The 26,579-nt window shown below is 40.1% G+C and overlaps 1 protein-coding gene and 1 long non-coding RNA gene across 6 annotated transcripts in view; one reads left to right on the top strand and one right to left on the bottom strand.

Moving 5' to 3' along the window:
- LOC103347276 (uncharacterized) overlaps positions 1-26,579 on the top strand; it is a 366,450-nt gene that overhangs the window by 25,653 nt on the left and 314,218 nt on the right.
- The window catches only part of LOC149122188 (uncharacterized), a 34,343-nt gene continuing 24,564 nt past the window's right edge, over positions 16,801-26,579 (bottom strand). For 2 of the 5 annotated variants that reach the window (XR_016221882.1, XR_016221881.1), the window contains exons 2-3: positions 22,530-22,732; positions 20,442-21,708 (exon numbers count right to left, since the gene is read on the bottom strand). This is a non-coding gene — a long non-coding RNA (uncharacterized LOC149122188). Of the gene's footprint in view, positions 17,015-20,441; positions 21,709-22,529; positions 22,733-26,579 lie in introns of those variants that run through there. The other 3 variants (XR_016221878.1, XR_016221879.1, XR_016221883.1) reach the window with 2 other exon arrangements.

Below are 26,579 nucleotides of genomic sequence, written 5' to 3'. Positions count from 1 at the left end.
TACAGTTTAATCAAGAAATTAAAGGACAAGTGGGGCCAGCACTGTGGATCACTTGGTTAATCCTTTGCCTGCAGCACCAGGATCTCATATGGGTGCTGGGTTCTAGTCCTGGTTGCTCCTCTTCTAGTTCAGTTCTCTGCTGTGGCCTGGGAGGGCAGTGGAGGATGGCCCAAGTGTTGTGCCCCTGCACCCACATGGGAGACCAGGAGGAAGCACCTGGCTCCTGGCTTCAGATCAGCACAGTACTGGCCATAGCAGCCATTTGGGGAGTGAACCAATGGAAGGAAGACCTTTCTCTGTCTCTCACTGTCTATAACTCTACCTGTCAAATAAATTAAAAAAATCCTTAACAAAAAGAAATTAAAGGACAAGTATTTGTATTAGTGGTTAAGATACAAGATGCTTGTGTTCCAGATCAGGGAATGCTTGTGTTTGATCTCTAATTATGGCTTTTTACTCCAGCTTCCTGCTATTTGCATGTAAGAAACCATTAAAAGGTCAAGTCGCTGGGTTCCTGCTGTTAAGCTGGGAGATGTGAATTCTCTATTCCCAATTTACACAGCTCTGGGTGTTTGGGGGCTTTTGGGAAATGAACCAGTAGATGATACCACACTTTCTCAAATAAAATTTAAAAATAAGAAATCAGGCTGACTTGCCCCAAGTGGTGGAGTTGGAAGCATACCAGGGGATTCCAATTCAATCCCATCGAGGTGGCATGTACCAATGCCATCTCACTGTTCCAGGTGATCAATTTCAGTTCACAGTTGGTCATGGTGGAGGGACTGGGAGTCAAAGGGAGCACATAGACAAGTCTAGTACCTGCTAACGCTAACCGATGGAGTAAATAAAGGGGAGAGTGATCCAACATGGGAAGTGAGATACTCAGCAGACTCATAGAATGGCAGATGTCCTAAATAGCACTCTGGCCTCAGAATCAGCCCTAAAGGCATTCGGAGCTGACTGAAAAGCTCATGAGAGTATTTCAGGCATGGAAAGCCAAGACACTCTGGCAAAAGATCTCTGTGAGTGAGATCCCAGTGGAAAGAACAGGTCTTCAAAGAAGGAGGTACCTTTCTCTGAAGGGAGGAGAGAACCTCCACTTTGACTATGACCTTGTCTAAACAAGATAAGAGTCGGAGAACTCAGAGGGCTTCCATAGCCTTGGAAACTCATGACTGGAGCATAGGGAGATTACTGATGCCATAGACAGGAGTGTCAATTGGTAAAGTCAACAACAGGAGTCACTGTGCACTTACTCCTCATGTAGGATCTCTATCCTTAATGTGCTGTACATTGAGATTTAATGCTATAACGAGTACTCAAACAATATATTTCACTTTGTGTTTCTATGGGGGTGCAAACTGTTGAAATCCTTACTTAATGCATACTAAACTGATCCTCTGTAAAAAAAAAAAAAAAGAAATTAGCAATTCCCAACTTGACTCTCACTGGGATTAAACATGACAATAGGTCTGCTCTGATTTCATCATCATTTAAAAAAAAATCATCTATTATTTTTCACTTTATGTTTCTGTGTGGGAGCAAACTGTTGAAATCCTTACTAAATGTATAGTAAGCTGATCTTCTGTATATTAAGATAATCGAAAATGAATCTTGATGTGAATGGAAGGGGAGAGGGAGTGGGAAAGGGGAGGGTTGTGGGTGGGAAGGACGGTATGGGGGGGAAGCCATTGTAATCCATAATTCGTACTTTGGAAATTTATATTCATTAAATAAAAGTTTAAAAAAAAAAGAAAAAAAGAAAAAAAAAACTAGAATACCATATACAATCTATCCTAAGTGATATGCTTATTCAGAGATGAAAGATATTTCTTTTTCATTAGATTTAGTTTTATATTTTGTTTTATTTTAAGATTTGTTTTATTTGAAAGACAGGCATAGAAAGAAGAGAGAGAGGGAGAGAGAAGTAGAGGGAGAGAGAAACAGGGGGAGAGAGAGGGAGAGAGAAAATCTTCCATCTGATGGTTTATCCCTCAAATGGCCATAGAAGCTGGGACTGTCCCAGGCTCCAGTCTGAATCCAGGAACCTGATATTCCACCTGGGTCCCCCGATGAGTTTCAGAGTCCTGAGGATTCAGACCTTCTACTGCTTTCCCAGGCACATTAGCAAGGAGCTAGGTTGTAATTGTAGTATCAAAGACTTGAACTGGCACTGATATGTTTGTGATGCAATCAGCAGTTTGATCCACTTCATCACAATGCTGGCTCCTAATTTCATATATTTTAAATACAAACTAGTCATCATGGGAAAATTGAACACAGTAAAGATAAAAAAGTCATAGTTTTTCCTCTTTCAATTCCTCTTCCTAGAAGCAACAACAATAAAGATATGTTCATTCTTATAGATATTTTTGTGGGTCTAAGAGAAGTAGCCAAGTAGAATGTTTAGGAATAGAATTTCTGGAGCCAGTCTGCCTGGAATTTATTCCAGAATCACCTTGAAATTGGAAAAGTTACATATCCTTTCTAAACAACATCTTCCTGAACATGGAAATAGTAATAGTATCTACCAGTTACTTGCACGCAATATAAACATTTTTAACGTTTTTACTTGCTATATCATGAGCAACTTACCATGTCCATTTTTATGTGTAACCATCATTCTTTGGGTCTGTTTTACATTTACAATATAAAGATAATAGATTTTATGCATTTCATTGGAATAATTCTAAAAAGGTAACCATACTTCTCGACCTCCCTTATTCTCCCTCATTCTTTCTTTTTTTCTTCAATTTTTACAAAAAAATAATTTCAATCCATTCTATAATCAGGCTTAATAAAAAACAAACCAGAATATTCAAACTAGTAAAAAGTAGAAAGACCATAGTCCTACAGTAGTATAAACAAGGGCTAAAATAACAATTATATCACAAGATGTATATTTCATTCCTACACATTTTTGTATTCTATGTTGACTACCACATATCAGAGAAAAAAATATATGTATTTGGGGGCCATCCTTATTTCACAAAGCATAATGGTTTTCAGTTACATCCGTTTGGTTGCAAAATACATTATTTCATTTTTTACAACTGAGTAGTATTCCATAGTGTACATAGAGCATTTTGTTGGTCTAGTCATGAGTTGATGCACATATGTGTTGATTCCATAACATAGCTATAATGATTTGAACCATAATAAATGGAGTTCAAATAACTTCTATATGCTTATTTCAATTCATTTGTGTAAATTCCCAGGAATAGAAAGAGAGGATTATATGGCAAACCCATTTTTAGACTTCTGAGAAACCCCCATACAATCTTCCATAATGTTTATATAGGTTACATTCTCACCAACAGTGAATTTTAGGATACATTTTCCTCCACATACTATCAGCATTTAGTATCTTTTTTTTTTTGATTTCTGAATGACAGCCATTTAACTGAGGTGAGGGGAAACCTCAGAATGTGTTTTAATTTGCTTTTCCTGGACACTAGTGATACTGAGAACTTTTCTTCTATCTCTAATTACTTCATTTTAATTTTAATTTTAATTAATTTTAACAAATTCAATATGATTCATAGATACACACCTAAGGACATAATTATGTCCCCCTTCTCCTTCTCCCCTCCCTCCCTCGTGTCCTCCATCCTTCTACCTTTCTGTATTTTTTTGTTTCTTGAGATAACATTTTAAATTTCTGTTATGGTAAAGAGTCTTAATTCTACATTGAATAAGACATTTAACAAAAAAGCCAAAAGACCCTAGATTAGTGGGAATACAGACAATGGCTATAAATAATAACTCAACGTATAGTTGGTCATTTCACCCTTATACAGGTTTTTTTTTCAACTAGGCATTCATAATTTTTTCAAGGAAATAAAACCAATGACAATTTAACATCTAAATATTTCCTATGTGATTATAAGACAACAATTAAGGTCATTTAGACTTTGAGCCATTTTTTCTCGTTAGTTTATGTACAGAAATAATTTTCTGGTACTCCATTGGCTACTGCAGTTCAAGGAAAACATGATATTTGTATTTTTGTGACTTGTTTATTTCACTAAATAAACTTATTTCACTAAATAATAGTTTCCAGTTGCATACATTTTGATGTGAAAGATGAGATTTCCCTTTTTAAAGTATCTTTTAATTAATTAATTTACTTAGTTTTTAAGGTGAACACATTTCATGTATGACATATATACAGATTTAGGAGAATAATGATGCTTCTCACCCTACCCCCATCCTGCCCATGCTGAAACCCTCCCTCCTCCTTCCTTTCTTATTCTATCAATTTTTCCAATGACCTACTTTCAGTTTACTTTATACTAATAAAATTAAGCCCATACTAAGTATTCAACAAAACAGAAAATACCACTGCTCCTCAACAGTAGAAACAAGTGCTATAAAAAAACAATGAATTTCAAAATGTCAAATTTGCTCAAACACATTGCATTTTTGTATTTTATTAGTTACCACAGATCAGGGAAATGATATAATATTTGTCTTTTAGGGATTGGCTTATTTCACTAAGTATAATGGTTTCCAAAACCAGGATATTGCAATTGCTGCCAAGACAGGATTTCATTTGTTTTTTTTTTATGCCTGACATGTATTCCACACTATATATTCCATACTATATATTCTGTAATATTCCATTCTCTCTCTCTCTCTCTCTTTCATTCTCTCACTCTCTTTCTCTCGCTCTCTTTCTCTCTCTCTCTTTCCATGTATATATACATATATATATTATGTATCTTTTTCTTTATAAAGTTGCCTGCCTCCATCTCCATGTGTACAAGTATGAAATATGACTATTACATTAAACTTATACAAAAATCAACTCCAAATAGATCAAAAATCTAAATCAATGATGTGATACCATCAAATTATCAGAGGTATATATAATATGTGTATATATATACATAATGTATATAATGTTACATATATTACATATATCATAATTTTTATCCAGTAATAACTTGATGAATGTCTGGGCTCATTCCATATCTTAGCTATTGTGAATTGAGCTGCAATAAACATGGGATACAGATCACTCTTTCATATGTTGGTTTCAATTCATTTGGATGAATTCCCAGGAATGGGATGTTAGAGTCAGCTTTCTAAGGAATCTTCAAACTGTCTTCCACAATGGTTATACTAGCTTGCATTCCCACCAACACTGGATTAGGGAACCTTTTTCCCAACTTCCTTGCAGTACATATTGTTTGTTGATTTCTGTATGAGATCCATTCTAACTGAGATGAGGCAAAACCTCCCTGTGGTTTGGAGCTTCATTTCCCAGATGGCTAGTGATCCTTAGCATTTCTTCTTTTTTTTCTTCTTTTTCTTTTTTTAACTTTTATTTAATAAATATAAATTTCCAAAGTACAACTTTTGGGTTACACTGGCTTTTCCCCCCCATAACCTCCCTCCCACCCACAACCCTCCCATGTCCCGCTCCTTCTCGCATTCCATTCACATCAAGATTCATTTCCAATTATCTTCATATACAAAAGATCAATTTAATATATATTAAGTAAAGATTTCAACAGTTTGCACCCACACAGAAACACAAAGTGTAAAGTACTGTTTGAATACTAGTTATAACATTAATTCACATTGTACAACACATTAAGGACAGAGATCCTACATGGGGACTAAATGCACAGTGACTACTGTAGTTGACTTAACAATTGACATTCTTGTTTATGGCGTCAATAATCACCCGAGGCTCTTGTCATGTTTTGCCAAGGCTATGGAAGCCCGTTGAGTTTGCCAGTTCCAATCTTATTTAGACACGGCCATAGCCAAAGTGAAGTTCTCTCCTCCCTTCAGAGAAAGTTACCTCCTTCTTTGATGGCTCGTTCTTTCCACTGGGATCCCACTCTCAGAGATCTTGCATTTATGTCTTTTTTTTTTTTTTTTTTTGCCAACTGGGATCCCACTCTCAGAGATCTTGCATTTATGTCTTTTTTTTTTTTTTTTTTTTTTTTTTTTGCCAGAGTATCTTGGCTTTCCATGCCTAAAATACTCTCATGGGTTCTTCAGCCAGATCCAAATGCCTTCAGGGCTGATTCTGAGGGCAGAGTGCTGTTTAGGACATCTGCCATTCTATGAGTCTGCTGTGTATCCTGCTTCCCATGTTGGATTGTTCTCTCCTTTTTGATTCTATCAGTTGATATTAGCAGACACTAGTCTTGTTTATGTGATCCCTTTGACTCTTAATCTTATCATCATGAGCAATTATGAACTGAAACTGATCACTTTGGTGAGATGGCATTGGTACATGCCATCTTGATGGAATAGAATTGGAACCCCCTGGCACATTTCTAACTCTACATTTGGGGCAAGTCAGCTTGAGCATGTCCCAAATTGTACATCTCCTCCCTCTCTTATTCCCATTCTTATATTTAACAGGGATCACTTTTCAGTTAAATTTAAACACCTAAGAATAATTGTGTGTTAATTACAGAGTTCAACCAATAGAATTAAGTAGAACAAATTAAAAATACTAAAAGGGTTAAAGTATTAAGTTGTTCATCAACAGTCAGGGCAAGGGCTGATCAAGTCACTGTTTCTCAATAGTGTCCATTTCACTTCAGCAGGTTTACTTTTTTGTGCTCAGTTAGTTGTCACCGATCAGGGAGAACATATGATATTTGTCCCTTTGGGACTGGCTTATTTCATTCAGCATGTTTTCCAGATTCCTCCATTTTGTTGCAAATGACCCAATTTCATTGTTTTTTACTGCTGTATAGTATTCTATAGAGTACATATGCCATAATTTCTTCATCCAGTCTATTGTTGATGAACATTTAGGTTGATTCTAGGTCTAGCTATTGTGAATTGAGCTGCAATAAACATTGAGGTGTAGAAAGCTTTTTTGTTTGCCAATTTAATTTCCTTTGAGTAAATTCCACAGAGTGGGATGGCTGGGTTGTGTGGTAGGGTTATACTTAGGTTTCTGAGGAATCTCCAGACTAACTTCCATAGTGGCTTTACCAGTTTGCATTCTCACCAACAGTGAGTTAGTGTCCCTTTGTCCCCATGTCATTGCCAGCATCTGTTGTTGGTAGATTTCTGTATATGAGCCATTCTAAATTCTTCTCAAACTATTCAGAACAATCAAAAAAGGGGGAATCCTCCCAAATTCTTTCCATGAAGCCAGCATCACCTTAATCCCTAGGCCTGAAAAAGATGCACATTGAAAGAAAATTACAGACCAATATTCCTGATGAACATAGATGCAAAAATCCTCAATAAAATTCTGGCCAATAGAATGCAACAACACATCAGGAAGGTCATCCACCCAGACCAAGTGGGATTTCTCCCTGGTATGCAGGGATGGTTCAATATTCACAAAACAATCAGTGTGATACATCATATTAACAAACTGCAGAAGAAAAACCATATGATTATCTCAATAGATGCAGAGAAAGCATTCAATAAAATACAACACCCTTTCATTTCTAAGCAAATTGGGTATAGAAGGAACATTTCTCAATACAATCAAAGCAATTTATGAAAAACCCACAGCAAGCATCCTATTGAACGAGGAGTGGCAAGATGGTGGAATAGGAAGGGAGCACATTGATAGTCCAGGGAAAGACAATTAATGAAAGTGGAGATACTGCAGGTTCAAGGAAGAGTAGGGGAAGAAACAGCAGAGGAAACTCTTCCAGAACTAGTGATTCACAGTGGACCTGCGTGGAGAGTGTGTGAGCCCACAGTTCAGGACACCAGCAGCAGACTCAACACACCAGCACTGGAACGCAAGGTGAGCCAAACTTCAATAGCTTGAGACACCGGCAGGCAAGCGGAAAAAGGAGACTAGGGGGAACGAGGCCTGAAACCCTGTGGGGAAAAAGTTCACCAGGCTAACTAGAAGAGAGAGAGAGAGAAAAAAGTCACCAATACGGACATGAGTTTCTCTCTCTCCGCTCACCTCTCAAAGGCGAGCAAGACAAAGAGCAGGTGCCATCTTGGACATACGTCATAAGCAGGGCAACCTCAGGTCTGCACCGGCCCTGAGCCTAGCAGAAAACCTGACTCTGGGGTGCGGGGGCTGTGAAATAACAGGAGATTAGGACCTAGTGAATGTGTGGTGCTACTGAATTGAGACTGTGAAAAAAGAAACGGTGGGGGAGAGCACTCATGGAATTCACATGAGTACTCTCCAGAGATGCTACAATTCAGTAACCTTGGCAACCCAGTGGGAGACTGCAGGAGAATTTGAGCTCACACTGAGGGCAGAACAGATTCCCTGTGTGGTCCTTGGGAAAGAGCTTCTGATCTCTGGCTCCTGTGGGTATATCATTCGCCTGTTAACTACCTCCAATTCCATTCAGCTGTGTGGAATTACTTCCCTTTTGAATCAAAAAAAGAAACAAAGAGAGAGATTTACCATGCCTAACCTGGGAGTGTCACCTTTGGCACACCCTTAACCCTGAGGAACCAAACAGAGCTCTCAGGCCACACCCATCTCAAGCCTCTAAGGTTCCATCAAAAGCAGACAGTCCACTTAATCTAGAGTCATAGTATAACAAGAAAAAGCACCACAGCGAAGAAACCAAACAATATCTCCAATATGCCAAACAACAAATGCAAAAACTGAGGTAATAAGAACAAGGAAGACACTACGACGTCCCCAAATGAAAAAGACACCCCAATTCAAGATTATGAAGATGATGACATAGAAGAAATGCAAGAAGCAGATCTCACAAAATTGATAAGAACATTAAGAAGTTCTCAAAAACAAATTCTGGAACTACAGAAATACTTAATGGACAAGATAGAAAATCTTTTTCATGAAAATGAAATATTTAGGAGGAATCAAAATGAAGTGAAACAATTGGTAGAACATGAAGCTGTGATAGTGATGAGAAATCATAATGAAATAAAGAATTCAATAGATCAAATGACAAACACATTAGAGAGCCTTAAAAACAGAATGGGTGACGCAGAAGAGAGAATATCAGACTTAGAAGACAGAAAACAGGAAAGTATACAGTCAAACCAAAGAAAAGAAGAGGAAATTGGATTTCCTCTTTTGAAAAATGTCTATTGAGGTCCTTGGCCCATTTCTTTTTTTTTTTTTTTTTTTTTTTTTTTTTTTTTTTTTTTTTTTTTGACAGGCAGAGTGGACAGTGAGAGAGAGACAGAGAGAAAGGTCTTCCTTTGCCATTGGTTCACCCTCCAATGGCCACCGCAGCTGGCGCACTGTGGCTGGTGTACCACGCTGAACCGATGGCAGGAGCCAGATACTTATCCTGGTCTCCCATGGGGTGCAGGGCCCAAGCACTTGGGCCATCCTCCACTGCACTCCCGGGCCACAGCAGAGAGTTGGCCTGGAAGAGGAGCAACCGGGACAGAATCCGGCGCCCCAACCGGGATTAGAACCCGGTGTGCCAGTGCCGCAAGGTGGAGGATTAGCCTAGTGAGCCACAGCGCCGGCCGTTGGCCCATCCCTTAAGTGGGTTGTTTTGTTGTTTTGGAGTCTCTTGATCTCTTTATCGGATATAGTTATCCTTTATCGGTTGCATAGTTTGCAAATATTTTTCCCATTCCGTTGGTTGCCTCTTCACTTTCCTGTTTCTTTTGTAGTACAGAAACTTCCCAATTTGATGTGATCCAAATTATTAATTTTGGCTTTGACTGCCTGTGCCTCCAGGGTCTTTTCTAAGAAGTCTTTGCCTGTGCCTGTATTTTGCAGGGTTTCTCCAATGTTCTCTAATAATTTGATGGTGTCGGGCCATAGATTTAGATCTTTAATCCATTTGAGTGGATTTTTGTATAAGCTGTAGAGTAGGGGTCTTGCTTCATGATTCTGCATGTGGAAATCCAGTTTTCCCAGCACCATTTGTTGAATAGACTGTCCTTACTCCAGGGATTGGTTTTGGATCCTTGATCAAATATGAGTTGGCTGTAGATGTTTGGATTGATATCTGGTGTTTCAATTCTGTTCCATTGGTCTATCCATCTGTTTCTGTACCAGTACCATGCTCTTTTGATTTCTTTTAATTTCTTCTATGACCCATTGTTCATTCAGGAGCATGTTGTTCAGTCTCCATGTGTTTGTGTATGCTCTAGGGATTCCTGAGTTGCTAATCCAACTTCATTCCTTTATGGTCTGAGAAGCTGCATGGTATGATTCTAATTCTTTTGAATTTGCTGAGACTTGCTTTATGGCCTAGTATGTGGTCAATCCTAGAGAAGGTTACATGTACTTCTGAGAAGAATGTAAATGCTTTATGTGTAGGATGAAAAGTTCTGTAGATAGCTGTTAGATCCATTTGGGCTATAGTGTCACTTAAATCTTAATGTTTCTGTTCACCATTTTAAATTCCTCTTTTGAAAAATGTCTGTTCAAATCCTTCGCCAATTTATTGACTGGATCATTTGTTTTGTTGTTGGATTTCTTGAGCTCTTTATACATATTAATCCTTTATCAGTTACATAGTGTGCAAATGTTTTTTTTTTCCATTCTATTGTTGCCACTTCACATTGCTGAGAGTTTCTTTTGCAGTGTTGAAGCTTCTCAGCTCGATGTAATCCCATTTGTCTATTTTGGCTTGTATTAGCTGTGCTTCTGGGGTCTTATTCAAGAAGTCTTTGCCTATGCTGATATCTTGCAGAATTTCTCCAATGTTCTCCTCTGGTAATTTGATGGTAGCACATCATTGATTTAGATTCTTGACCTATTTGGAGATGATTTTTTGTAAGTTTAAGGCAGGGGTTGTGTTTCATACTTGTACACATGCAGATGGAAGCAGACAATTTTATAAAGAAAAATAAATTTATTTAAGTCACAGTTGTGGATATTCAAGGTCATGGCACAAGCATTTGCTTAGCACTAGTGAGGGCCTCAGTGCTATGGCATCACAATGTTGGGAATCTCTGTGAGGAGAAATTGTATGCTGAGACAGGAAGCAAAAGAGTGATTTGGGGATAAGATTTGTCTTTCATAAGAACAGTCTTATAAGGACTAACTCAAGGATCTCACAAGAAAGTAAAAATTGGGTCTCTGTAAACATTATCAGCCGCCCTCTTCAGTATTAGTTTTGTCTATAATAGGTGACACTCTCCTGCTAGTTATTAATAAATGATCCATCACTTTTCTTTTTTAAAAAAATATTTATTTATTTCAAAGTCAGAGTTACACAGAGAGAGAAAGAGAGGCAGAGATAGAGAGGTCTTCCATCTGCTGGTTCACTCCCCAATTTGCTGTAATGGCCAGAGCTCTGCCAATGCGAAGCCAGGAGCCAGTGGCTTCTTCCAGGACTCCCATATGGGTGCAGGAGCCCCAGAACTTGGGCCATCTTGTATTGCTTCCCCAGGTCATAGCAGAGAGCTAGATCAGAAGTGGAGCAGCTCGGTCTTGAACCAGTGCCCATTTGGGATGCTGGCATTGTGGCTTTACCTGCTACCACACAGTGCCAGCCCAATCCAACAATTTTCTAATGTCAGATAGTGAAGATGTGGATGATCTCTCCCTTCTGTCTTTTAACACTCACCAGAATATTTCTATTGACTCCAGGATGTGATTGCTAGATTGCTTGACCCATACTGACTTCTTGTATGATTATTCTCTTTGGCAGAATCCCTTCAATTATATCATGTGGGGTGGACACTGCAGTGTAAACTGGGCATTTCCCTCAGGATGTAGATACCAGTCCCACAGTGGCCAGCTGTTGTTTCTGTAACTTAAGATGGCAGAATCCCTCCCTGGAAGCTATTGATGACAAAAGTGAGCTACATTACACAAGCCTTTCCATCTCCTGACACAGAGACATCCTGCAGCCAAGGTTTATTCAACATAGTACTTTATGTTGAGCAGTCTCCAAAGGGCCTGGCAGCCTCTGGGCATCCAGCAGCGGAGGCTGTCCATGCAAGAATATCATCATTTCATCCCAGCCTTTGTAGGGTCCTGCTTCCCATGCTCCCTCACAGGTATTGCTACAAAGAGCACTTCCTGGTAATCTCCCAGTTGTGTGTATGAGCCTCAGCCTCTGTTTTGGTGGAACAGCTACAGAGGCCCAGTAGCTTGTGGAGCAGGGACCACTGTCCCTAATGTTTCATTAGAAAGGATAACATGTCGGATTGGAAGGTTGCATGCAAGGCTAGAGGGGCCAACCATAGAGATGAGACTTCAATGCAGAAATAGCATCAGCACTCACGTCCAGGGGCACAAACACTGCACAGTGCTGCTGTGAGAGCACAGTGTGTTCTCACTATACCTTTGAAACTGACTTGATCTGGGTATCTCTACTTTGGCAAATTTCCTCTTGATAAATGTTGAGTCACATTTGTTAGGGTGATGAAGCTTTGTTAGGAACAATGAATAAGTAATGTTTTAAGAAAAATCCAAAGTGTTAGCTACAACATAGAGATTCACATAGAGACTCACTCAGTTTTGAGTCAGGGTATCTGCCTTTTTTTTTTGACAGGCAGAGTTAGACAGTTAGACAGAGAGTGAGACAGAGAGAAAGGTCTTCCTTCCATTGGTTCACTCCCCAAATGGCCACCACGTGGCCGGCGTGCTGCATGGACCTCAAGTCAGGAGTCAGGTGCTTCCTCCTGGTCTCCCATGTGGGTGCAAGCCTAAGGACTTGGGCCATTCTCCACTGCATTCCCAGGCCACAGCAGAGAGCTGGACTGGAAGAGGAGCAACAGGGGCAGAACTGGCCCCCCCAACCAGGACTAGAACCCGGGGTGCCAGCGCCTCAGGCGGAGGATTAGCCTATGAGCCACAGCACCACCTTGACTGCCTCCATTAAAATCTAATAGTCCTGGGGCTGGTTCTGTGGCACAGTGGGTTAAAGCCCTGGCCTGAAGTGCTTGCATCCCATATGGGCACTGGTTCTAGTCCTGGCTGCTCCTCTTCTGATCCAGCTCTCTGCTGTGGCCTGGGAAAGCAGTGGAGGATGGCCCAAGTCCTTGGGCCCCTGCTCTCATGTGGGAGACCTGGAAGAAGCTCCTGGCTTTAGATCAGTGCAGCTCTTGCCGTTGTGGCCATCTGGGGAGTGAACCAATGGATAGAAGACCTCTCTCTGTGTCTCTACCTCTCTATATAAAATAAATAAAATAAATCTTTAAATAAATCTAACAGTCCTTGTAACAGTCTTATGTGACCTTGAAGAGGTGATTACATCATGGAGGCTCTGCTTTCATGAACTGAGTAAGGCTATTATTGCAGTAGAGGGATAGTTAGTGAATGAGTGTGTTCCTGATTAAAGGGCACGTTCCAACCAGTATTTTGATTCATACATTCTCTCTCACCGTATGTTGCCCTCTACCATGTTATGAGGCAGTAGGAATGCCCTGGGCAGATGCTGATGCCATGCACTTGGAATCCCTAGTTTTCAAAACTCAGAAATGAGTCTGTTCTTCATAAATTATCAGACCTCAGGTTTTCTGTTATAGTGGCAAAAACTGGATTAAAATACTGGTCCTTCATAGTTCCACCTTTGTGTAAAACTCTTGCCCATACTTTGATTATGTGGGTCCCTTTTTTTCCTGATTTTTCTCAAATGTCACCTTCTTGGAAACACCTTTATTTTTTCCTATTATATTTCTAATCTTACTTTCATGTTATAAGCTAGTTTTATTTGAACTGTTCTGAAATTACATGTGCTATCAAGTCATAGAAAGAGTTGTACCATGAAATATAGGCCACTCATTTGTGCCAATTTCCTCTCAATCATTCGCGCACATCTCATTAGGAAGAAGGGTTTGATCTTTTCCTGGAACTAGATGAAATGCTAAGCATTTCAAATATTTTATTTTAAAACTTTCAGAAAATATTCTCTCATCTCTTGAATACTCCAAACTCTCTTAGATATCTAATGCTGATATTCAGTAATACTCTGGTTTCTGTTGAGGGAGAAGGACATAGATCTTGGGGAGCACCACTCTGCTCCTCACTCACCAAAGCTGCTCCCACCTGGGCCATTTTAAGTGTTATTTAATGCATCAGGAAGTGGGTATCACTGTAGAGCTCTTATTGCTTATGACTCCTTTGATCTCCTTGGCTCAGCATTGACCATCTTTCTTATTTTTTGTTTTGTACAAAGTAACATAAAGTGAACTTTAGGAATGTTGATTCTGTCTGTGTCTTTGTAATACACAAGAGGATTACATACATGATGTGTGGAGCTGGATCCTTGAATTTGTCAAGGATCCAGAGAATGCAACCCACTCACCTATGCTGTCATAGTCACTTCAGCCCATCTCCCTTCTTGTCCTTGGATTTCTCAGGCAAGAGTCATTTCTCAGTCTAGCATGTCCTCCCAGAACTCAGGGTCAACTCCTTGAAGCCATCTTCATCAGGCTTGGGATTCTCTCTGCTATTTCTAACTCTCTTGGTTTCTCCAACATTATTTTTTCCATATCCTCCACAGAGTGGGAAGAAATAGGTTGGAAATACATTTTGTCATAATATTCAATGAATAATGTGGGAGGGTTTGGCATGCAGGTTTATTCCATTACCTCCTGAAAGTGAATCCCATTTTCATGTGTATATTTGCTGTCCATCCCTTCCAGTGTGTAAACAAATAGCTTTTTCTTTGATGTATTTCCATGACACAAATGTCTAATGGATAGTGGGCACTCAGCAAATATTGTGGAATAAGTGAATTTGTTTGTAGACTCTACAGTACCAGAGACGTTTGTAAACAGTTAATACTCCTAAAATTACCTCAGTCTCCATCATAGCAAACCTCACTGAAACTGTTCTTGATTAAATTTATTAACTAGTGTATGATTGAATTCAGACGGTGCAAGATTGCAAGTTAATGACATTAATTTCTTTAGCAGAAACAAAATAAATTCATTACCCTTTATGCAATATTGTGTACAGCATTTTAGTCAGTGTAGTGGAAGAATTTATATTTGGTTTGCATTGAATATGAGTATAAACCACAGTCTAACATAAGACTGTGGTGTATGCTCAGTAAATATAGCTAATAATAGTTATATTATTCCAAAAATCATCATGACTACATGTAAGAGTGATCTAGATTTGGGACTCTCATTCTCATTTCTGTGATTTCAGTCCATCTTTTGACAGAACTACACCAGTGTCTTTATATATTAGCAAAGAATGATATGATTTCCAAGATGGTTTTAATGTGAGAGATAGAGCCGATATTCAGATTTCTTGTTATATGTTTAGGTTAGTTAATCTGTTAGTAATGAGTCAGTTATACTAAGTATATTCTATTGTTATTATTTATATGCAATGATTAATTAGATTTTTACAAGCAACGTTTAAGCAAGCATTATTGTTAAAAATCTTATCAAAAGTCCTCACCTTGGGCCGGTGCCGCAGCTCAGTAGGCTAATCCTCTGCCTTGCGGTGTTGGCACACCGGGTTCTAGTCCCAGTTGGGGTGCAGGATTCTGTCCCGGTTGCCCCTCTTCCAGGCCAGCCCTCTGCTATGGCCCAGGAGTGCAGTGGAGGATGGCCCAATTGCTTGGGCCCTGCACCCACATGGGAGACCAGGAGAAGCACCTGGCTCCTGGCTTCAGATCAGCATGATGCGCTGGCCATGGCAGCCATTGGAGGGCGAACCAACGGCAAAAAGGAAGACCTTTCTCTCTGTCTCTCTCTCTCTCTCTCTCTGTCCACTCTGCCTGTCAAAAAAAAAGTCCTCACCTTACAGATAAATACTGAGTTCCAAGTGACTTGAGAAATTTCCAGGACACAGAACTGCAGGGGAGTGGACCATCTTCTCCACTTTGTGGCTCTGACTGATGTCATGGACACAACTAAATATTCTGTGAATTTGCAACAGAATAAGGAAAACTAGTTATGTAATAAACATGTGTTGCCTTACGTATTACCAGACAGAAATTAGTGATCATTGAATTTTAAACAGTGACTGTCACAATCTCTACCTTCAGGGTGTATCCACTTTGTTACTGAAGAACACACACTCACATTCTGATGTCCCCATGTTTCCATCCTCTAGCATGCAAAACGCTTACATCTTTTCTTGATTTCCTTCTGTCTCTGACCCATTCCTTCACCGTGGGGTATAATACAAACACACACACACACACACACACACGTACGTATTAGGGAAAAATTGTTGTTCATTGGTTTTTCAAAATCTTCTCAGTCCCAGTTTCCCTTCACATTAAAAGGTTGCAGTATAACTCTGCAAGAGTGTGCACTGACACCTCAACACCATCTTAAACAACCTTGGCAAATTTTAACTGCATCTGCCTTTCAACAGTAGAACAGGAATGATATCACATTAACTAAATTCTTCCTCAAGGAGACCCATTTGATACTCAGGAAAAAGGAAAAGTCTAGGGACCAGTCTTGTAGTTTAGCTGGTAAAGCTCCATCTGTAACACTGGCATCCCATATGGGCAATGTTTCATATTCTGGCTGTTTTACTTCCAATCAAGTTCTCTACTAATGGCCCGAAAAAAGCACTGGAAGATCACCCAAATGCTTGGCCCCCTGCACCCACATGGGAGACCCAGATGAAGCTCCTGGCTTCTGGCTTTAGCCTGGCCCAACCCTGGCTATTGTGCCTTTTGAAGAATGATCCAGCACATGGAAAACCTCTCTCTTGCTCTCTCTGTAACTTTAATTTTAAATAAGTATTTAAAGCATTAAAAAAAGACAAGTCTAATAACTTTTTGTCTTGTGTTCCAGTGGAAATGTATGCTTTGTACATAAATGTTGATTAATCTCCTTGCAGATGCAGCTTTACAAATAAGCACATATTAAATAGACCCCCCTCCAACAAAAAGCTCTAGAAACCATCAAAGTAAATTTCAATAGACACTCTTGTTAGTGTTCTCACTTTTTGAATTTAATGTCTTCAGCAACATTTATTCATGCCTCCTGAATGCTCTGAAACATTTATGATAGCCATGAGTTCTCACAGGATGTAATGCAAGAAACTGGTTCTAGGGGCTGGCGCTGTGGTGTAGCCAGTGTGGCCACTGTCTGCACTGCCAGCATCCCATGTGGGTACCAGTTCGAGTCCCAGCTGCTCTATTTCCAATCTACCTCCATCCTGGTGTTACTAGAAAAGAAACAGAAGATGGCCTGAGTGCTTGGGCCCTTGCACCCACATGGGAGACCTGAGTTTCCTGTATCCTGGCTTTGGCCTGGACCATCCCTGGCTGTTATGGCCATTTGGAGAGTGAGCCAGTGGATAGATTCTCTCTCTCTCTCTCTCTCTGGTTCTATGAACCAAAAAAAAAATTAGATTTTTAAGAAAGAATTTCTTATATATAAAAAACATATAATTCTATTTATATATAAAATTTATATATTTATATATAAATTAAAATAGAAATACAAATATTGATAAAATTATATATTGTTTATACAAAAATATATTAAATATATTTATAAATATATAAAATACATAAAATTCTCTATATAAATATATATATAGAGAGAGAGAGAAAGGGAGAGAGAGAGAACAACAATGCGTTTGAGAAAATCCAGGACAAATGTTACTGGGGAGTGGACCATCTTCACCACTTTGTGGTTCTGACTGATGTCTTGGACATAGCTAAATATTCCAGGAATTTTCAAAAGAATAGGAAACCTATTTATGTAATAAATGTGTGTTGTCTTATAGATTATCAGATGGAAATCAGTGATTGCTGAACCTTATATATAGCACACATAGAAATATTTGCATATATACATAGATAAGAGAGAGAGAGACAACACACTGGTTTTAAGAGTTATTCATTTGAAAGGCAGAGTTACAGAGGCAGGGAAGAAAGAGAGAGAGAGGGAGGGAGAGAGAGAATCTTCCACCTGCTGCTTCATTCCCCAAATGGCTGCGATAGCCAGAGCTGAGCAGATCTAAATCCAGGAGCCAGGAGCTTCTTCCAGGTCTCCCATGCGAGTGCAGGGGCCCAAAGACTTGGGCTATAATCCACTGCTTTCTCTGGCAGTAGCAGAGAGTTGGATTGGAAGTGGAGCAGCCAGAAATTTAACCAGTGCCCATATGGGATGCCAGCACTGTAGATGGCAGCTTCACCCTCTATACCATAGTGCCAGCCCCACTGATGTTCTGTTACCAATATGCATTCTCTTGGTTGTAACAGAGAAAGGATGAAAATTTCCCAAATCCTTCTGTTCTTATACTGTTTTCCAATACTTTCTTTAATACATTGCTCATTTTGCATTTTCCTGCAAGCATCCAGGAGGCATAAAACCATTATTTCAGTACTTTGCTTAGGAATCTCCTGAGTGGTGGCTGGTCTTGTGGCATGATGGGCCAGCATCTTACATCAGAGCACTAAATCATATCCTGGCTGCTTTGCCTCTGATCCAGCTCCCTGCTAATATGCTCAGAAAAACATAAAATATGACTTAAATACTTGGGCCCCTGCTAATATTGTAGAACATTAAAATTGAGATCCAGGCTTATGCCTTTGGTTTGGTCTAGCCCTGTTCATTGCAGCCACTTGGGGAATGAACCAGCAGATGGAACATCTTTGCTTTCTGCTTTCCTGTCTGTCACTCTGTCTTTCAAATAAACAAATGTTTAATAAAAATATGCCTCCTCTGATAATCATATAATCTTAAAGCATTAGATTATAAGTATTTAACTGAGTGGTAGTCATCTCCAGATGTTGACCCAGCCAGGTGGTTCCATGATCTTCTACCATCAGTGAAGCAATAAAATGTTCTTACACTTGTCTTTTCCGGTGTGCGCCTCTGAATTGTCAAATTTGTTTCTTTGAGAATTCAACAGTTTGTTGTACAGTGTTGGTCAGGCAGAAATTCTGCTCATTGTCAGTAGTAGAAAACCTCTAGCCCATCAAATGAAATCTCTGGGTCAGGTAGTGTTTTTCATTTCCTCGCTAGACAGTAACAATGCCCTGCCATAGCATGAAGTTACAGCAGATTGACCTTCTTCTCTTGAACTCCTTTAAACATTATACAAAAATCTAAGTAGAGGAAAGATAGGCTGGTAACTAGCAAGCTCTTGGATCAGAAAATTCCATCATCAACTGTGCTGAAGACACCCACTCCCCAAACCCCACACCTGTATACAGTTGCCAAGATTGTGCTGAATAGAAGCATCCAACATGGTTGCAGTCTTAGCACACTCACTCTTCCTTAGGCACTTGAGCATCATTTACCATAATATACCAGATGCCATGACACTTAGGACTTTCAACATGTGCTCCAGTCACTGGCATCAGATACAATGACACATTTAAGAGTTCCCTAAAAACATGGAATTGGGCAGCACTCAAGCCCCACCCTAAATGCACTCAATTGGAATATTCAATGAGAGCTGACCCCAGACACAACCCCGTATCCTATAAATGATAATACCAAATCTTTTAAATTGCAATAGTCATTTTCTCCTGAGGTTGCCTACATTCCCATGTGAATGTGTACTATCCCTTTAAATAAATTTTGCCTTTTTTATCCTTTTATCTACTTCCTTGAATTCTTTTTATCTAGAGACAAGAATATGGAGTAAAGCATAACCTAGTTTCCCCACCCCCACAACAAAGGCACTAGTACAAAAATTTCTATACTATCTTATAATAATGTAGATTTAAATCCATTTTAATATAGTCTTCTTTGGTTTCATTATTCTCCCTCACTTCAAGGTAACACTCAGTTTTATTTAAATTCTGTGAACTTCCCTTCCCCATTCACAAACTCCTTTTTGCCTTCTGTCACTCCCCGTCTTCGCGGAGGAACGACACAGGACCCTGCGTTGTTCTTTCGTCTGCTCGGCCCTCCCCGGGTTTGCTGCTGGTTCTTCCCGGGTTGGCTACCGACCCTTCCACCTCCGTGGAAGGGCAGTTCCCCCTGCCACATTCCCCACTTCCGCGGGGGAGCGGCACACCGCCGGCCGGCTCTCTCGGGGGCTGCACAGGTGTTCCTTCAGATGTTCCCCTTAGATGTTCCTCGTGCATGCCATCTCTCTCCTCCTTTATAGTCCTCCTCCACCAATCCTAACTCGGCTGCCCACACGCCGAGTACGCTGCTCTCCTCCAATCAGGAGCAGGATCAGCTCCTGGAGGTCATCACTCAAGTTGGCAAGAGGCAGCTGCGTAGAAGCTGTTTTCTTCTCTCCCAGCGCCATATTGTGGGAGAGCAGATGCATAGAATAAGTCTTAATTCCAGTAACTCAGTCCAGTCCGGGTTGCTCCCCACACCTTCTCATTAGATTTATAATTAGTTCGTATCTCAGCATGTACCCACTCAGGATGGAACACTTCATCAAGGTGGCATGACACTTTCTAGGTAACTTGCCTACAATTGAGATGATGGACGATCTGAATATAGTTGTTGCTTTTCTATTTTCCACCCTGAGTACAGTCTTGAAACTACTTTTGTCCACCTCCACTGCTGTTTATTGGCCATAGGCATGTGCCCTGGGCATATTTCAAGTGTTAATCATGAGATGCACACATGGAATGCAAGAATAAGATTACAGGAAAAAAAGATGCTACTCATTTATACAGTTACATGTTTAGACAAATTTACTTTCTTGAAAAGTAACCCCAAAAAAGATAAAAAGTGTTGACTTCAAGGTCAAAGCATTTTTAGAAACAAAATAATTTAATATTGATAAAATCTTGAATCTATTAAGATGATTTAAGAATTATAAGTGATTTTGTGCCTCCCAACTTGACCTCACCAAATATACAATTAAAGTTGAGCAATATAATGAAGCAGACAAATCATAGAGACTCAGTAACATCTCTTATTTATCCAGTCTGAAGGCATATTACTGATCCCATCATGGAGTTTGTTTCCAGCAAAGGAGCCTTCTACTGGCTGAGGTAACCCCTCTGCTGCCTACAGGGTCTTTCAGGCAGTCAGTCCCAAGCTCCAAAGGGTACCATCATTTGAGGGAGAGACATGTGCATTTTGGGTACAGCCATGGCCATGTTCACAGAAATAATGGTCACTGCATAGCTTTCTGGGACTCAGTTCCTGTAGCTGAAAACTTCAGAAATAAGATGGGGATGCATGGAGTGACTGTGGTTGATATGACACACTGTGCAGGGTGATGGTTGTGCATCTCAGTGTATGTTTGGCCTGTCTAGTTTGTGAGTCTGGTGTGTGTTGTGATGCCTAAGGAGCACAGCTGGTTCAGGGAGCCCTGTGGATATGAACTCACTTATTTGTTATTTTCTTTGATGTGTATAGCTGCTCATGGAGCTGGACTAGCGTTCTGCATTCCTTGTCTCTATCGTCAACCACGCATGCAACTTATGTCTGGACCCCTTGTGATATCCCTGGGTCTTTAGACAAGATAGGTGATCTGTTTGGTGTTAAAATCACTAGAGAGTAAGCAACAGTCATTTGTCTTGTAAATATCAAATATCCTTCCAGAACCCATGAGATCCAAATAGACTCATGATCTGCTTATAACTCCAGCATGGTCTGCATCCAACAAGCTAAGCTATCAAATCTGTAGACAAATACAAGTGGGTAGTGATGTCTGGCCTATCCCTCTTATGGGTTTAGGGAACACAGCAAAAAGTAGGGAGAGTGTAGCTGTTTTTGCAGAGTAAAGAGTTCAGGGAGGAGGCAGAAATAAGTAAAGTGTAATGGAATCTACTAGAGAACCTGGAGTACTTGCTGTGTTTCTGCAGGGGCTGTGCCAGGCTGAAGTGTTGCCAGAGACTCCACCCAACTGTCCCATTTTAGTCTTAGGGAACCAAGCACTTGAGCCACCATCTTCTATCTCCTTGGGTGGGCATCCACAGGAAGCTGTATTGGAAAAAGAAGCAAACTTGACTCTGGGCATTCCAGCATGAGGTTTGAGTGTCTCAAACAATGGCTTAACACAATACACCACAAGGTGTGCCCCTGTAGTATACACATTCTAAAAAGTAAAATGAAAAATACTACAAATAATTTTAATATCTTTTAATCAAATATAAGAAAAATATGGTCTATACAACATGTGAAACAAATTACATTTCAAGTGTCCAATAGCTCTATGTGATGTATATTTATCATACTGCAAAGCACAGGTCTAGGGCGTATAGCGAAACATAGCATTACTGGATCACAACATATTTGTATTTGTGGTTGATTGTTAGTAGACACAGCCAAATGATTTTTTTTTATTTTGACAGGCAGAGTGGACAGTGAGAGAGAGAGAGACAGAGAGAAAGGTCTTCCTTTTGCCGTTTGTTCACCCTCCAATGGCCACCGAGACCAGCGCGCTGCGGCCGGCACATCATGCTGATCCGAAGCCAGGAGCCCGGTGCTTCTCCTGGTCTCCCATGGGGTGCAGGGCCCAAGGACTTGGGCCATCCTCCACTGCACTCCCTGGCCATAGCAGAGAGCTGGCTTGGAAGAGGGGCAAGCAGGACAGAATCTGGCGCCCCGACCAGGACTAGAACCTGGTGTGCCAGCGCCGCTAGGTGGAGGATTAGCCTTTGAGGCATGGCACCGGCCAGCCAAATGATTTTTACAAAGTTTTTAAACATAAAGAGTATGTGGCTATCAGAAATGAATGAGTTTCTGGTACTCTCATTCTACAAAAATTTGTACATGTCAGTCCTTTTCAAGGTCAAACTTACTGAGGTATGAGTGAAATCACCAATATCACATGTTCTTTCAAAGATAATGGTTTTTGCAAAGCTGGCTTTGGTGGAAGCTTTGAAAACAGCAAGTGCCACATAATCATCAGCATGTGACCAGAAATGGAGGCAGCACCTGGGAAAGGTTGAGCAGCTCTGCAGTACACACCAGCAGGGCATCTTGATCCTGGCACATCAGGACCCTGCAAAGAACAAAGCACTCTACTGAGCTTTTATGAGATCACAAAAATCAGGAGAACATATAAAACTATGTACAGCACCATCCATCTACACAGAAAATATAGAAACACGTGAAAACAGGAATAGGAGAATTCTGCAAGAAAAATTACATTTCTCTTGTCAATCTCTTAGGAAATCATGGCAAATGGAAGAGAGAGGTGGAATCTAAAGGCATTCAAAAGTTACTCCTTGGGGCCAGCACTGTGGCATAGTGGGTAAGGCCACCACCTGCACTGCCAGTATCCCATACTGGCAGTTCCAGTCCCAGCTGCTCCACTTCTGATCCAGCTCTCTGCTGTGGCCTGGGAAAGCAGTGGAAGATGGCCCAAGTCCTTGGGCCCCTGCACCCATGTGGGAGACCTGGAAGAAACTCCTGGCCCCTGGCTTTAGATCAGCGCAGCTCCAGCTGTTCCAGCCAATTTGAGAATGAACTAGTGAATGGAAGGCCTTTCTCTCTCTCTGTGTAACTCTGACTTTCAAATAAATAAATAAGTCTTTTTAAAAAAGAATTAATCATTGATTAACTCAATTGATTATTCTTTGATGAACTCCATTGATTTTAAATTTAAGAATGGTACTTGAAACTGTAAGTTAAACTGACACATAATAGAAAACTTCATCATATATTAAATGACATCCAAAATATTTACCCAGAAGCAGAAAGTAGAATAATTGAGTGTTCTAATCCTAGAATTTTTTAAAGATCTTTTTATTTATTTGCAAGTCAGAGTTACATAGAGAAGGAGAGGCAGAGAGATAGGGAGAGGTCTTCTGTCTGCTGGTTTCACTGCCCACTTGGCCAAACAGCTGGAGCTGTGCCGATTCAAAGACAGGAGCCAGGGGCTTCCTCCACTTCTTCCTATGTGGGTGCATGGGAAGGACTTGAGCCAGCTTACACTGCTTCCTCAGGCCATAGCAGAGAGCTGGACCAGAAATGGAGCAGCTGAGACTTGAACTGGCACCCAAATGGGATGCTGGCACTACAGGCAGGGGCTTTACCTGCTATGCCATAGCTCCAGCCCCCTGATCCCTAGACTTATTAGATTAATATCCCTTTGAATATATTAACTAATATATTTAACTTATCTGGACATGTGTTTAATATTTTTATAAATGAAAATATTTATTGGAAATAATGTTCACTTATTTGACTCTTACCATTGGAATAAAAGTAAACCCAAACTTTTTATATAATAGACCATTATGTTACTATGATTTTCTATATTACAAGATAATCTAAAAGGAAGTAAGTAGTTTTTGAAACCATCATAATGTTTTGGAGAAGTCATAATGATTAAAGAGTATAACAATGTGCTTTCTATGTCATTATATCTCAATGTTTAAATGGTTAAAATTGTTTAAAAGTATTGAAGATTCCTTCCTTCTGACAATTTCATTTCACTTCTTTTCCCTTAGCATGTATCAAGACCATTAATATAATATAGTTAAATTTTTCAGTTTTATGTACTACAAACTCTGCAGCTAAATTTTCCCTTGAAGAAGAAAAATATTTATTGCATAAACAGGTAAGTATTTTTCATAAAATTCATCTTTTCTGATTTTAATTTTTTATTATAAACACTTTTATTTAGTAAATATAATTTTCCAAAGTACAGTTTATGGATTACAATGGCTTCCCCCCCCATAACTTCTCTCCCACCCGCAACCCTCCCATCTCCCACTCCCTCTCCCATTCTGATTTTAATTTTATGTAAGTAATTATTACTGCTCTTTAAACAAACAGGCAACTCCTTTAATTTTTTAAGCTTTATATGTACCTACAATGTTTTATCCAGTCTTATTTTTAAAGTTTAGCTATTTAAGAGAGCACTTTCCTTCACTGGTTCACTTCCCCAGATGCCTGCAATAACCCAGGCTGAGCAAAATCCAGGAGCCAGAAACTCAATTCAGGTCTCACATGTGTGGCAAGGATTCAATTATTTGAGTCATTATTTGTTGCTTCTCAAGGTCTTCCTTATCAGGAAGCTGGAGGTGAGTATTGAACCCAGGCACTCAGATATGGGATGATATAGGATACAGGCATCTTACCTGCTAGGCCAAACATCATTCCATGTCATATATTGATAGTTCTCAAAAGCTTAGTTTTAATGACTATGTGATATACCATTAAAAATATATACTATAATAGTTTATTTTTAAAAGCTTAACATTACATTGTTAAAAGATTTATTTATTTATTTATTTGAAAGTCAGAGCTACACAGAGGAGAGGCAGAGAGAGAGAGAGAGAGGTCTTCCATCTGGCAGTTCACTCCCCAATTGGCTGTACGGATCCAAAGCCAGGAGCCAGGAGCTTCCTCTGGGCCTTCCCATGTGGGAGCAGTGGCCCAAGGACTTGGGTCACCTTCTACTGCTCTCCCAGACCACAGCAGAGAGCTGGATTGGAAGTGGAGCAGCCAGGTCTTGAACCGGTGCCCATATGGGATGCCGGCACTGCAGGTGGCAGCTTTACCTGCTATGCCACAGTGCCAGCCCCAATATAATAGTTTAAATCTACCCAGATGAAATATATTAGCCTCTTCAGTTGTGTTTACTTTTTTGTCATTAGACGGTCATTTCACAAACTTTTATTATCTGTGTGACTCTACTAGGTACTGGACATCATCCTAGGCACAGCTCCTGGAGTTGTATTGTCACAAATTTCCATGTGTGCAGTTTTTACCATTATTGAAGCTCCTTCCTTCAGCGTCATAATTGTTGAGTCAAAAATTGTGAGAATAAAAAGTTCCTTTCCAGGGCTTAGCGCTGTGGAGCAACAGGTTAAGCTGCCACCAGCAATGCTGGCATCCCATATGGGAGTACTGGTTCATGTCCAGCTGCACTGTTTCTGATCCAGGTCCCTGATGATGCACCTGGAAAAGTAGCAGAGAGTGGCCCAAGTGCCTGGGCCTCTATTACCCCTGTGGGCAACCCAGATAGAGTTCCAGGCTACTGGCTTTGGCTTGTCCCAGCCCTGACCATTGTAGGCCTCTGGGGAATGAACAGGTGGTTAGAAGACTGCTTTATGTCTCTGTATTTTCCTCTTTCTCACTCTGCCTTTCCACAAAAAATTTTTTAAAAATTTTTTGTTTTTATTGATGAATACTATTAAAATTCACTGAATAATAAAGATATTTGAAACTCTTGAGGTTGATGCTACCACATTATATCACTTACTACACCCTCATATTTTGAAAACATTTTAGCTAGCTTGTCATCACTCTCTTAACTCCCCATTTTGTCTAATTCCTGATTTAAAAAAAAATGTATTTAAGAAGCTGGCACTGTGGTGTAGTATGCTAAGCCTCCACCTGCAGCACCAGCATCCCATATGGGTCCTGTCTACTCCTCTTCTAATCCAGTTTTATCTATGGCCTGGCAAAGCAGTGGAAGATGGCCCAAGTGCTCATGCCCCTGCACCTTTGTGGGAAACCTGGAAGAAGCTCCTTGCTCCTGGCTTCAGATTGTCCCAGCTCTGGACATTATGACTATTTGTGGAATGAATCAGCAGAAGGAAGACCTTTCTCTCGATTTCTCCCTCTATCTGTGTGTAACTCTACCTCTCAAATAAATAAATAAAATATTCCTTAAAAACAATATTTCAAAAATATATTTGAAAGTGGAGATAGAGACAGAGGTCTTCCATTCACTAATTCACTCCTTAAATAGCCATAACAGTAAAGGCTGGGCCAGGCTGAAGCTAGGAGCATAGAGCTCTGCCTGGATCTCCCATATGGGAAGCAGGAATCAAAGTAGTGGAGTCAATACTTGCTGACTTTCAGGGCACATGTTAGCAGCGGCTGGAATCAGA

This window comes from Oryctolagus cuniculus, chromosome 15 (assembly GCF_051225735.1).
Source record: "Oryctolagus cuniculus isolate XC-2025 breed Fujian yellow rabbit chromosome 15, ASM5122573v1, whole genome shotgun sequence".
NCBI classification, from domain to species: Eukaryota; Metazoa; Chordata; class Mammalia; order Lagomorpha; family Leporidae; genus Oryctolagus; species Oryctolagus cuniculus.
This window is presented reverse-complemented; position numbering and strand designations above follow the sequence as displayed.